The 13231-nt window shown below is 57.4% G+C and overlaps 1 long non-coding RNA gene across 2 annotated transcripts in view; it reads right to left on the bottom strand.

Annotated features, from left to right (window-relative positions):
• LOC102004481 overlaps window positions 1–641 on the bottom strand; it is a 3167-nt gene extending 2526 nt beyond the window's left edge. For both annotated transcript variants that reach the window (XR_263819.2, XR_001230959.1), the window contains exon 1: window positions 412–641. This is a non-coding gene — a long non-coding RNA (uncharacterized LOC102004481). The remainder of the gene's footprint in view (window positions 1–411) is intronic.
• Between the last annotated feature and the right edge of the window lie 12590 nt (window positions 642–13231).

The raw sequence follows: 13231 nt of genomic DNA on the forward strand, positions 1-13231 counted from the left end.
GAGAGAAGAGAGGCGAGGGTGGGGGAGGGGAGGGGAGAGGAGGGGAGGGAGGGGAGGAAGGGGAGGGAGGGAGGGAAGGGAGGGGAGGGCCTTTCCTGAATGTGCCGCCCGGACAGGACGGCTCTGCGGAAGAGGTGCCAGCCAGCCTGGCCCCCAGTGAATATTGCTGCATGCACGCGGTGGCCGGGCCTCCGGCTGAGCCCTGCGCTCCCTCCCCAGAGTCCCTGCATGGGCCCGGCGTGCGGAGCGGGGGCCTGTACACCCCACACCCAGAACAAGGGCGGAGAGGGACAAGCCCAGCCCGGCGCTGCTGCTCGGTTCCCGTTTCCGTGTTTGCAGGAGGAAGCTGAGCCGCTCCCCGGCTTCCCCTTCTGTCCATCCCTGTCCGCTCCTTGCATTTTCCCCACTGACCTGGAGTGGGCGTGAAGCATACAGGGCACCGCGCACAGCCCTGGCTGAGGGGGCGGGCGCAGACCCCGCAGGGGTGAGCGCTGACGGCCACGGCCAGGCACGGGCCGGACATCGTGGCTCGTGCGCTCGGCCTCTCTGCGCGGCAGCGTCCGCAGCGTCCCCGGAGCTGCCTCGTGCGTCACAGGCCTGGGTGGGCCCTGCGTCCTTCCTGGAGACATCTGGGTGCCCAGAACACCTGCAGCTAAAACACCAGGAAGCAGAGTGGCTGGAGTGCAGACTGCATGCTGGGGACAAGCGAGCCGCGTCAGAGCGAGTCCCTTGAAGCCTGCGCGGGCATCTAGCCTGACTCCCTGGCTCGGACTGCTGTCCTGGGGCTTGGGTGGCGGGCAGAGGTGTTGGAGGAAGGTGATCGCGAGCTTCATGAGGGATGGGCCCAGGCAGGGGCAGCCGAGCGCCAGGGACAGCGGGGAAGCAGGAGCCCTGGGAGGCCAGTCTGAGCAGTGGGGGCCACAGGCTTGCGCAGTGCTGAGGCAGGCGTGGGCTCTTGGAGGCCAGAGTCGGAGCTGGCATGCAGGGGGCTCCTGCCTTGTCAGGATTCTGGGCCAGGGCATGGGGTCTACCGGAGAGCGCGTCGGGGGAGAACGTGAGCCTCCACTCCCCCATCGCCTCTCCTAGGCCGTGGAAAGCACCAAGAGGCCGCTCTCCAAGAGGCGCAAGGGGAAAAATCCCTGATTCGCCAGGGAGGATGTGGCCGCTTACATTAAAAGAACCGTGTTCACGCTCCCTATTACCGACACAGAGCTGCTTCTCTGCATGTGACGCTCAGGTGGAATCCGGTGTGCAGACGTTCAGCTACCCACAGACTTGAACGTGTTGATGCTAAAATTCGCTGGGTGACTTCCCAGTCTAACAGGTCTGCTGGACCTCCAGCCATCCCCTCTGCATTCCATGCCTAAGGAAGAGGCAAAGGGGCCAGGAGACCCCGAGGATTCCTGCTGAGAAGCAGTGCTGGGAGCGGCCTCACTCTGTCTGCTCCCGTCAGAGGGGTTTGAGCTCACTCATGTGGGCGCTGGTTACCAGGGACAGTGGGTGTCAGGCTGCTTTAGACAGCAGTGCCGCCTGGGGCCATCTCCGAGCCAACCGAGACCAAGGAGAGATTTGCTGGAGAACCCTGTTAGGGAGCCTGTGCTCGCTGGACCTTCCGTGTGTGTGTGTGTGTGTGTGTGTGTGTGTGTGTGTGTGTGTTAAACACGTGTTGACTGAAGAATAAAAATTAAAAAGATTGCCAAGTGATTGCCACATGGCCATGGAGGGGACCCTCTTGCAGAGCTGTCCCATGGGCAGGTGAGGACGACAGCACAGGTGTGAACTGCCCTCTGCCCGCCCAGGTAACCGGCCAGGCAATGTCACCACAACACAGCGGACGGGGTCGGTTTCTTCGCCCACAGCTGCCCCTGTTTCAGCTTCCAGAAGACACAGAGAGAAAGACCCAGGCACGGTGCGGGACACAGGGGCCTTTTCCGCTGTGGATCTTGGGAAAAGGTTAAATCGGTGCAGGTTGTGGAGATCAGATGGCTCGGGTGAAGGCACAGCGGATGCTGGTACACGGCCCTTTGGCTCCTAATTCCAACCAACGACTGAGATAAAATAATAATGATAATAATAATAATAAAATGCCGTACGGCTGTGCTGTGTTCCCCTCATGGATCTGTGAGGCAGCAGGAAATTTGTACATAGATCTGACTTTCAATGCTATTAAAGAATTTCTCACTATTTTAGGATTGTCGTAGCCTGGTGAGACGAAAGAAAGTCCTGCCTTAGAGAAGTGTGCTAAGATGTTACGCGTAAAACAGTGTGGCACCTAGGATCTCCCACAAGATAATACAAGGCCGGGGACAGTGGGTGGGGCAGGCAAAGTCAAGCCCGAGGCCCCCGGACCCTCTGTGCGTGCGTGGGTGCGTGCGCGTGTGTGCGTGTGCGCTTGGGCCTGTGTGTGCCTGGTATGACAAGTCTTTTTCTTTCTTTTTCCTTTGGGGTGCTGGGGGTTGGATGCTGAGTGGTAAGACAGAGATTGGTAAAATGTATCAGAGAACTCGGCGTACTTCTTTCTATGTGGTTTTATTATTTGTTCAAAAGGAGTCGTTAACAGAGGCAGTGAGGAGGAGGAATCTGAACAGACCATGATATGACAAAAAATAAAAATACGCCAAAAACTGACCGTCAAACCCTCTAGAAACTTATAAATCCTCTACGAGTTAAACTTCTCCAGAGACCAGAAAAAGAAAACAAACCAAAAAACCAGAAAACCTTCTAGAACATTCCTCAGACTCATATAATCTGACACCCAAACCTGGTAAACACAGCACTATGCCTGTTAAAAATCTATAAAACTATAAATCCAAGCTGTTATTATTAAAAATTTGTCTAATGAAGAGGGAAGATAATCTTTCCCTTTGAAAATGTATTTGTTTACCATTATTATTTTTTAATTGTTGGTCTTCCGAGAAGCTTTAATACATTAGGCAAGCATTCGAGCTGAGTCCACCCACAGCCCCTGGAACATTTTCTGTAGTGAATTCGAGTTTTTAAAACGTTTGTGGACCTGATCATCCCTAGAAGCGCTTGACAAACACATGCCTCCAGCCACAGTCTGCACATTTGGTCTCACAAAGCCTGAGAATCTGAATTTGACAAACAGCCCGGACAATTTTGACTCTGGTGGTAAAAACGCGGCGTTAATGCAGAGCACCTTAGACCCGAAGGCGGCTGTGCTGTGAGGGTGCTGCCCCGTCAGAGCTTTTGGCGAGCCCCTCCCGGAATCAGGGCTCTCCGTCAACACGCTCAAGAGGTACTGACAGAGCCCAGCCACTTCTGCAAGTGAGAATAAACAAAATCCAGAGATAATGAGCAACACTCAGATCCACGAACGGATAATACGTGATGACTAAGCTGTTTTAAATCCCACAGCGAGAAAGGGTGAGTTCACCTCAGGAGAGCTGTTTCACAAGTCGGCCAGCACATTCCCTACAGTTCTTGCGTAATGCAGCACCCCCAGACTGTGCAGCTTACGACGGTGTTCCTTTCTTTGCAGTTCTTACTGGGTAACTTGGAGCAGTTGGTCCAAGTGGCTGCAGCTGGGAGCGGCGGTCAGGGTTGCAGCCCTCGAAGACCGAACAGGCCAGAACCCATTTCCAAGATGGCTCCCGCACACAGCTCTTGGCAGGCGGCCACAGGTCCTGGCGGTGTGGACCTCAATGGGGTTCTGAGCGCCCTCAACACCTGGCTGCTGATCCTTCCACAGCAAAGATTCAAGATACGCCGTGGGGCCTAATTTTGGACTCATGCTCTCTTGTTTCGCAAGTGTATGAGGGAGGGATGGAAGCCAGTTGGTCCCTAACAGAAAGCCACAGAAGTCCATGGGGGACTGGTCATGTCCCCCATGACCACGCAGTTCTGCTCCTCTCTGCTGCTCCTCTTCCGCGACTATGGACAGCGTGCATCACCTTGAGGCTGTGGGGGTGGATCCTGGCCTGCGTGGGCTCGGGCCCCCTCAGGGAAAGGCTGGTTTAGGGGGACGGCCCTCTACCCTCCAGGGGCGCCCCAGCTGTGGTCCTCTTCCGCCCAGCTTGGGCGTGTGGATGGGGCTGACTGTGAGGGCGACTGAAGACCTCTGCACCCACCCAGTGCAGCCCAGTGGGGACCGGTGAGGCTGCGGGGCTGCGTGCAGGGCGGCTCTCCCGCCCGCTTCCCTCCCAGCCCTGCTTTCTGTAGAGCGTGGCCTGGAAGGGTGCGCCCTTGTCCCCGGCTCCTCCTTCTCTCGCTGCTTCCTGTCCATCATGCCGTGAGCAGCTCCCCTCCTCGGGGCCCTTCCACCGTGCTTCCTGCCTCGGAGCTGCCGACCACACGAGGACCGAAACTTCCAAAGCCACAAGCCACAAACAGACCTCTCCTTTAAGTGCTGGGTGTGGGGTGTTGTGTCTCAGCCACAAGAAAAGTGACTAAGATACAAAAGAAATCCTCACTACAGCTTTACAGGCCGAGGCGAAATCAATTTGTCACCACGCCACACGCACGGAATCTCCTCCCCACGCCAAGCCCAGAGGACACCACCGGCCTTCTAGAAGCTGCTTCTCTTGTCACCTGCCTCTGCAGCCCAAGTCACGTTGGTGGGGCAGAGGGACGTCCCAGGAGCAAGGAGGTGAGTCAGCGGTGGAAACACCCTGCCGTGGGTGGCTGGGGTTCAGGGTTCCCCCAGAGCAGAGCGTTTCCTTTCCGAGCCCTGAGATTTCAGAGGGGGCCCAGGGGCGGGAGAAGGAGGAGGAACCGTCTGACCCGGTTGCTGGGTGCTCATCTCAGAGGCCTGTCTGGACGGCACCTCTGGGAGAGAAGGTAGCGCTGAGTGAGTTGTCATTCGCCCCATTATCCACCTGTAATTACTCGGGTAATTACAGTTAATCGCAGTTAATGGGTCTCAGAATACCTTCCTCAGAACTGCGGCTGGCTGTCTGAAACCTCAAGTGCAGGGTCGGTGTGCAGCCAAAGCCTGGTTCAGCCCGTGGGCTCAGGGCGCTAGCCAGCCCCGGCCCCTCTAGGATGTGACTCCGCCCACTTCCTGCTGGCCCCAGGAACTGGTGAGCTGTGGCTGAGAGGAGCCCAGGCGCTGCAAGGAGACTTCCCTTGGTGTCCGGAAGGGCTCACGCCTTTCTCTTGCTATTTGGTGCCAGGTTCAAACCAGGGTCCTGTTTCATGTTTTTTTTTCTTTTTTCCGGTACCAGGAATTGAACTCATGACCTCGCGCTTGCCAGGCAGGTGCTATGCTGCTGAGCTAAATCCCCAGCCCAAACCAGGGTCCTGTGCATGTGGAGCCCCCACTCTGCCCAGGCCCAGCAGGCCCCAGGCATCAAGCTGGAAGCCTAGGGGAGCTGGGGCTCTTCTGCCACCCATGTCCCCCTGCGCCTAGGGCAGTGACGACCCCAGGAAGCAGTGGAACGCCTGATGACATCAGCTCTCGTCTCGGTGGCCTCAGAGAGATTTTTTTTTTTCATTACTGGAAATCGGACTCAGCACCTTGCACCTGCCAGGCAGGCACTTCTGCCACTGAGCCGTGTCCCCGGCCCGGCCTCAGAGAGACCTGCCGCTCTGCCGTCTGTTCACAGGCTTCCCACGTGCCCTGGTCACTACTCTCTGGGGCCTCGATGCCCCCACAAGGGCTGTCAGCTCCCCGACTGGACTCCCTCCCTGTGGGTCTGAAAGGGGCAGTGTGGGTCTCCCCTGGCTCCTGTCACCAACAGGCCGGCCATGGGCTGTGACTGCCCATGCCAGCCCGAGGAAGCCCAGGGTGGGCACCGTGATCCTCCGCCCTGTCCTGCTGCAGGGACACAGCTGGGCTGACACCTTGGCGGCGGACCTCATGGCTGGAGACTCTCACCCATGGCCGGGGACTGTGGCGAGTGGCCAGGAGCACCAGAGCCTGGGCAGTGCCCATTCCTCACCCCCAGGTCCTCAGGCTCACTGCCCAGCATGGGTGCTGGGCTGGGACCTCCTGCCTTTCCGGGGGCACATTCCTTGGCTGTCCCAGCTCCTGCACACCACTGAGTCCCCCTCCTTCCCCGAGGGCAGCGGTGTCCTGGTGCACCTCTGAGCCCATTGCCCTGCAACCCCCCGCCCCCTCGGTCCCTGTCCCCAGAGTCACCGGGGCCACCCTGCAGTGCAGTGGTCACGCCAGTGCAGGTCACTGCCTCGCCTCCTTCACCCCAGCTGCCGCCTTCGCCCTTTGCCGCTTATCCCCACGTTCACAGCCGTGTGTCCGGTGTGGATGCCCCGGTGATTTCACACTTCTGCCACCCCCAGCAGAGATGCCCACTGCGCGGGGTTCGCAGGGGAGAGTCCTCCGCGTTAGCGATGAGCTCACAGATGAGCTGATGGCTTCGGCTCCTCCTTCCACTCACATCATCAAACCACTTTGCTGTGCTGAGGCGGCTCGTGGGCTCAGCGGACTTCTGGCTTCCGCAGACCCGGTGGAGGCGGACAGCCACCTGGGGAGCTTTCCTCCCTTGAGGAGTGGGGCTCAGCACCTCAGCACTGGGGACCCGTTTCCAGGCCTCCACAGGAAGGTGACCTTGGCTGCTGTCCCGAGCTGGGAAGGACTGACAGGTGTGGCCAGGGCCGCTGAGATGAGCTCATCACCAGGCTGTCCCACGGTGCCATTCCTGGCTCCGGTCCAGCAGTGCCTGGGCATCCCGGGGGCCTTCACAGCCAGTTCTGGGCCTTGGCTCATCTGCTCCCGATGAAATTTCAGACATCTGTGAGGACCCAGCTTTTCTTGGGGCAGCGAGTGTGACTGGGGCTCTGCCAAGGGGACAGGGACCTGGGGTCAGGGGATGGTCAGAAGCGCCATCTGAGTGAGCGTCAGGGTGCCCGCGGGGAGGCGGTGGACCCAGTGTGTGCCAAGGGGGCAGGGAGCGCTCAGGCCACCACAGTGGTGGCCCGGGAGCGTTTCCACCCCGGCTCAGGTCAGCCAGTGACAGGGGAGGGCCTGGGGGTCACCGTGCACTGGACAGACCCTCCCAGCACTGGGCCACACCTATCTCAAAATAAAAAACAGAGCAAGGGCTGGGGATGTAGCTCAGTGCAAAGACCCTGGGTTCAGTCGCTAGTCTCACCACGCACACACATATGCACACACACACGCATGCACACATGCACTCATGCACACACGCACACACGCATATGCAATTCCCCATGCCTTTCCACGTCTTCAATTGCAGACATGCACGCAATGAATGAACACGGTCAAGCCTGCATCCCTCTCTCCTTGCTTCCCGGTGCCCTGAGCCCTGGGGGCGTCACCTTCTCCAGCTGGCACACCGTGCATTGCAGTGTGTCAGCCGCTTCCCTTTGCATTCTCACTTTTACACACCCTCCCGTCCTGGTGCACTCAGCTCCTGGAGCACGACGCGGTTCCCGTGTTGCTGTGGGGATCTGCCCCGGATTCCGATGGGTGTGAGGGGCTCTGGCGGGGCGTGTCCACCCCCACTGTCTGCCCAGGGGCACGAGGTCATTTCCATGCCCCGGTCCGGGACAAACTGTCCTTCCTGAGAATGTGTAAGCAGGCTCCCGTCTTATCAAGAGTGGAGAAGGCGGGACGCATCCTCGTGGGGACCGGGGCCCCCACAGATCCCTGAAGAGAGCGGGGACAAGAGCCAGAGGGAAGGGAAGAGGAGCCCTAGAGGGACATCCCCTGGGTGGCTCTGACGCCCTAGTCCTGGGGTTGCAGGAGGGCCACGTCCAGTGTGGGGAGGCTCCTGGCGAGGGGCAGGGTCCACAGCCCTGCTTGCTCAGCTGTGCCTCAGGCCCCGGGTCCCCTGGGGATCGCGCGTTCCTTGAACTCCTGAACCGCAGTTTTCTGACATAAAGCCATCCCTGTGCGGTGCACAGGGTCCTCAGGTTGCCTCTGCTGGGGTGCCTATGCTCCCACGTGTTCCCCTCTCCTTGATCCTAAACCCACAGCCCACGCCGCCGCCCTGCGCCCTACTTCCCTAAGCCGTCCTCCTTGAGCAGCTTCCCTGGAGACTGGATGCGAGCTGGGCGTGGTGGTGCCCTCAGCAGTCCACAGTGTGGGCGCAGCTCGGAGCCCTTGTCTGTGGGCCTGCTCCCTGCCGCTCGGGGGCGGAGACCGAGGATGCCGCTGTCTGCCCCTCCCTCCTGGACCTTCGCTGTCCCCATCCCGGTCCTGGTCCCCCAGCAGGAAGGGGCTGCGAGCCAGGTGCTGATGGCCTTCTCCCCCGCACCTCCTACGGCAGTGAGGGGACTTGGGGACCCGGGAGTGGGCCAGGAGGAGGACACCGCGGCCCCGTGAAAGAGCACGGAGGAGCCCAGCTTTGTGTGCGCCTGGCTGCTCCCGGGAGCTGCTGGGAATGCCGTGCGGCTCAGTCCACACCTCGGGTCAACCCCAACCTGTGAGGCTCAAGGGTTTCAGCGTGACGGCGTGGGTGCATGTGGCTCCAGAGCTGAAGTGAACCGGACAAAGCAGAAAAGCAAAGCCAGACTGTAGGGGCCTCTTGTCCCCAAGGCTCCACCCGAAGGCACCTCCTACTCGAGCACCCTAGCAGGGTCAGAGCTTGGGAAAGAACCCACCTCCCCCAAGGCCACCGATGCCCAAGTCCTGCAGGCTCGGTGGTGCCCCTGGTTCAGGGCAGACGGACAGAGTGGACAAAGCAAGCAGAAGGCCCCCAGAGCACCAGGGACAGGCACAGTCCCTGTGGGAAAGGTGGGTGTGTGCCCTGGGGACAGTGCGGCCTCCCCGAGGCCAGGCGTGGGTGAGGATGGGCGGACACTGCTCTTCACAGATCCTCGGCTGCCCCATCCCGCGGGCAAGATGCCCACGCTGCACAGGAAATGCTCTGGCCCAGAGGATGCAGGCAGAGACACGGCCTGGCTGCCGGACACCTCTTGCTCATCTCTGCACCATCCTGGCAGGGAAGGAAATTTAGGCTCTGCCCGGTACCCCACCATACCCCCACCGTCCTCTGTCCTCACACACCAGGAACCTGCCAGGAAGGCCTGACTGTGGGCATGGTCAGCTTGGGGGCATAGGTGACAGGGGGCATCCTGATGAGGGGGATGGCAGGGTGGGGCTGCCACACATGCTGCCAACAGCTGTGCCCAGGGGCCTGGCTCCTTCTCCAGCCACGCCTGCAGCGAACCCAGGACTCCTGTGTGTGTCCTCAGGGAGTGACCCTGTGGCCCCAGAGTCTCCACAGCCAGCTCAGAGGGTGTGGGGCTGTTTCAGTCGTTCTGTCCAGAGCCAGTGGGGTCCTGAACCCACACAGGGCGTGCAGCGGGTGGCAGGCTTGGCCGGGGCAGGGAGCCGAGATCCCAGCTGTCCGATATCAAATCTGGGCTAAGGAGTTCTGTAGGCTTCTGAAGCAATGGCTCTTCTTCTGTCACCTCCATTTTAGAAAACATTGTTAGGTTGCATTTAAAATGTTTCCCCAGCATGCAATGGTATGGCATTTTTTTCTAAGCAAATAAATGGTTTTAAAACTCCCAGCTTTACTTTCTAAGTACGTGTCTGAGAAAGGACAGGACCACAAGCTCTCGGGCCCCTAGGGTTGCTAAGACAGCAAAAGGATCTGAGACTGCATCAGAGGAGTGTTCAAGGGGCTCCAGAGACACGCAACTCTGTTCCCCGCTGGTTATGCCAACCAGACGCACATGTGCACACACACACACATGCACGAGCATGACTGAACTCACGCACGTGCATGTGAACACGCATGAACACACATGTGCCCACACATAGGCACTGTATGCATGCACAGAACCGCAGTCATCCTGACTTGGTCTTTCTGCCCAGGGCTCGTTCCATAGTTGTCCCACCTCATAGACCAGGTGCTCCTGAGGACAAGAGCTCTGCGAGAAGGCCAGGTGCACCCGTGTGGCCTGTACCAGTGTCACCCATCACTCTGCTCCTGCTCCCGCCTGCGCAGAGGGAGAGGCCCTGTCACCACCCTTCTGTGTGTCCCACCCACGCTGTCGCCGCCCGGCCAGCGCATCAGGCCCTGTGATAGCGAAATGAGCGTCTGGGTTTGTAGTAATAAATGCGTACCTCCTAAACACCTCCCAGATAATACAGAGATAGACGCGCCAGTGACAACCACAGAAATACTGAGTATGAAAGCGTATTGGATGTGGGTATCGCTGCTGTCGGGGGAAGTCACGCAAACTTAAACCAGCCCAAGGGTCGTTTCAAAACAAAAGCTTGAAAGAATACAGGAAAACAGTGAGAGGGAGACATACAGGTAAGTCAAGAAATAACACATGTAACACGTAACAAAACGATACACACACCCCCCTCCAAGCAGCACAGATGGCAATGCCATCCAATGAGGACTGAATGAAAATTTAAATAACATATAAAGAAGAAAGCAACTTATGTAGAGCAAATCAACAAAGAAGAAAAATGATTTATAAATATATTTAACAAATACATACACTTACATATGTTTTTCAAATACATGATGTACTAAACCAGGAGGAAATCCACACATTTTTTGGAGACATAGGTAAGAAGAATTTGAGCTAGGTGTGGTGGTACACATCTGTAATCCTCACACTCTGGGAGGCTGATGCAGGAGGATTGTAAGTTCAAGCCCATCCTGGGCAACCTAGCAACACATTTCAAAATAAAAAAAGAAAAAAGAAGCTGGAGATGTAGCTCAGTGCAAAGCCCCAGGTTTGATCCCCCGTACTGAAAAAAAGTACATTTAAGTGCTCTTTAGGGGAAATAAATATAATGAAACTCTGAAAAATAAAGGTTGTTGAGCGAATAAATGAAAAACTTGAATTACCAAAATAAGTAGATATAAAAAGCTATAATCAATAAAACGGCATTATTGATGCAGAGGTAGAAAGATTATAGTCTATGCCATACCACCCTGAACGCGCCCAATCCCCTCTGATCTCAGAAGCTAGGCAGGGTCAGGCCTGGTTAGTGCTTGGGTGGGAGAGAGATTATAAGGATTGAAAAGGACAATCCCAAAACAGATTCCAGTATAAATATACTCACATGTGCGGACATTTCCAATTATTCAGCAGAATAATGTTGGAATAGCACTGCAATGATTTGGAAAAGATTCAAATTATATTTCTTATAGTGATACCCACATCACACCAAAAGATTTTTTCAAGAATATTTTAAATATAGAAAATGAAAGTTCAAGTTTTAGACAAATAGTGAGGTAGCAGAGGATTCTACACGCTGACAGCAGCAGTAGAATTCACATAGGAACAGACTCCTTGATTTGGCAGCCTGTGAATTTAAGTATGTTCTCTACGAGAAGGCCTTGGCCAGGGCGGCTGTGGCTGGTAGCGGAGCCCTTGCCGCACACAAGCACAGGCGCTGGTTTCGTAGGGTAGAGGGTCAAATTCTTGGTACATAAGTAGCTTCTAACATCAGTGAGAGAAGCCCATGCTAGAGAAGAAAGCGGAAGTCAAATGCAGACTGGCAGTGCAGAGCCCACACCCAGGGCCCTAACACCTTTCAGATGCAGAGAAAGTTAGCACAACAACAAAAGCAGCGTGAACTGCGTGGAGCGGGAGGCTGGTTTGCTGAAGTACAGAACCCTGTGATGGGGTACACGAAAACCACGTAAATTCAAGGGGTTTAAACGCTGAGTCCTCTACCCAGGACAGCGCCGACGGTACAGCCTATGAGGTGGGAGGGTGCGGACGGGCCCCAGAGGGTGGGAACAGCGGTCTCTGCGGGTCTGTAGTGGAGATCGGAGACGCCCCCCACCCTGGCCATGCGGTCTGGAAGGCGCTGCACCATCCGGGGACAACACACAGATTCTGCTGGACCCGGGTTCTCTGGGAGGACAGGGCTGGCCCGCCCCCAGGAACAGGAGTGGGGCGCTCGGAACCCTCGAGGCAGTGCCCAGAGACGTCTGTTCTCTGGGCTTTCGGAGGAAGGGTGCCCCGAGGCTGGTGGGCTGGGAAGGCTGCGCCACGCAGGAAGCCGCCTCTTTAAACAGCCTTCCACCGGGAGGGGCCCCGGCAGGAATTTCCCCCAGAGAAATCATCTAACCGGAGAAGACTCCGCTGGAGATGAAACACCATCTCATTTTTGAAACGGTCACATAAAGAGAAACACAGAAATGGCAAGGACGGTTGTCCCCGGGTAAAGCAGCTTGGGGCATTTGTACTTTTTCCTTTTGTCTTATTCACACCTTAAATTATTTCTTAATTTCAGAAAGTAGCTTTCTACAGAAAAAAGTGCAAGTAACCTAAAATATTTTGTCAAAGGTGTCTGTCCTTTCAGATTCTCCTTCCCTCTTCCTCTCTCCAGGCAGAAATGATGGTTCAGCAAGTGGGGCGAGGTGCGTCGCTGGGTTCTCGGATTTACACGGGGTACGTCACCAGACAGGGTTTCACAGATTGTTTCACCTATCAGACATGGCCTGTTCGGCTCCTAGGTTACCGTGAGTGGCCCAGATAGAGGCACACCCATCTCGTTTCTGCTTTCTTCTGATCTAGTTAGTGATTCTTCAGCAGTACCAGGGCTCAGCCTCCCCTGAGCGCCGTGAGCAGGTGGCCAGGCCACACCCAGCGAGCCGAGCCCTGGAGCTGGCATGGAGGCCTGAAGTTCTGGGTTTCTGCTGGCCTCGTTCTTCTACGCAGAGACAGACCACAGCCAGCCCTGCATTGCAGATAGCTCAGAACACAAGCAGCACTCCCGCCGTCCAGGCAGAAGGCCACCAGCAGCCGCCCCAGGCTGCGGCTGCGTCCCCTGGAATCTTCGCTGGAAACAAAGATTCTCAAAATAGGCCTTTGGCACCTGTGCCCTTCCGGGATCCTGAGCTCGCCGCCATCGCAGTCCTATTGGGTGACGCAGTCGCTCAGACAGGACATCTCTGCCGTGACTTCCACAGCCCAGATGGCTATGCTGTCGGCTGCCATGCCAGGCCAAGGCCGGAGTCAGGTTTCCGCATCCTGCTGCCTGCCCTTGGGAAGCCAGCACCAAGGTCAAAGCCCTGAGTGCCTCCTGCCTCCCCGCACCGAGAGAGGCCTTGACGCTGTGCACCCGAGCAGGGCTGCCGGACGGCATCGGGGTTGTACAGAGAACCTTTAGCCACACTGGACGGCAGAACTGGCCCCACCCAGCTGCCTATGCCGCTGCCGGGACTTGCCGCCCGGGTAGACAGGAGTGCAGCCCAGCCGGGGGTGTGGGGACCGGGGCACTGGTAGAGGCCCGGCAGCAGCGGGGGAGGGCACCGAGGCCAGCAGGCGGGCACTTTGGGCTCCAGGGCCATCACCCCAT

This window comes from Chinchilla lanigera, unplaced genomic scaffold (assembly GCF_000276665.1).
Source record: "Chinchilla lanigera isolate Chin_1 unplaced genomic scaffold, ChiLan1.0 scaffold00081, whole genome shotgun sequence".
In the NCBI taxonomy this organism is placed as follows: Eukaryota; Metazoa; Chordata; class Mammalia; order Rodentia; family Chinchillidae; genus Chinchilla; species Chinchilla lanigera.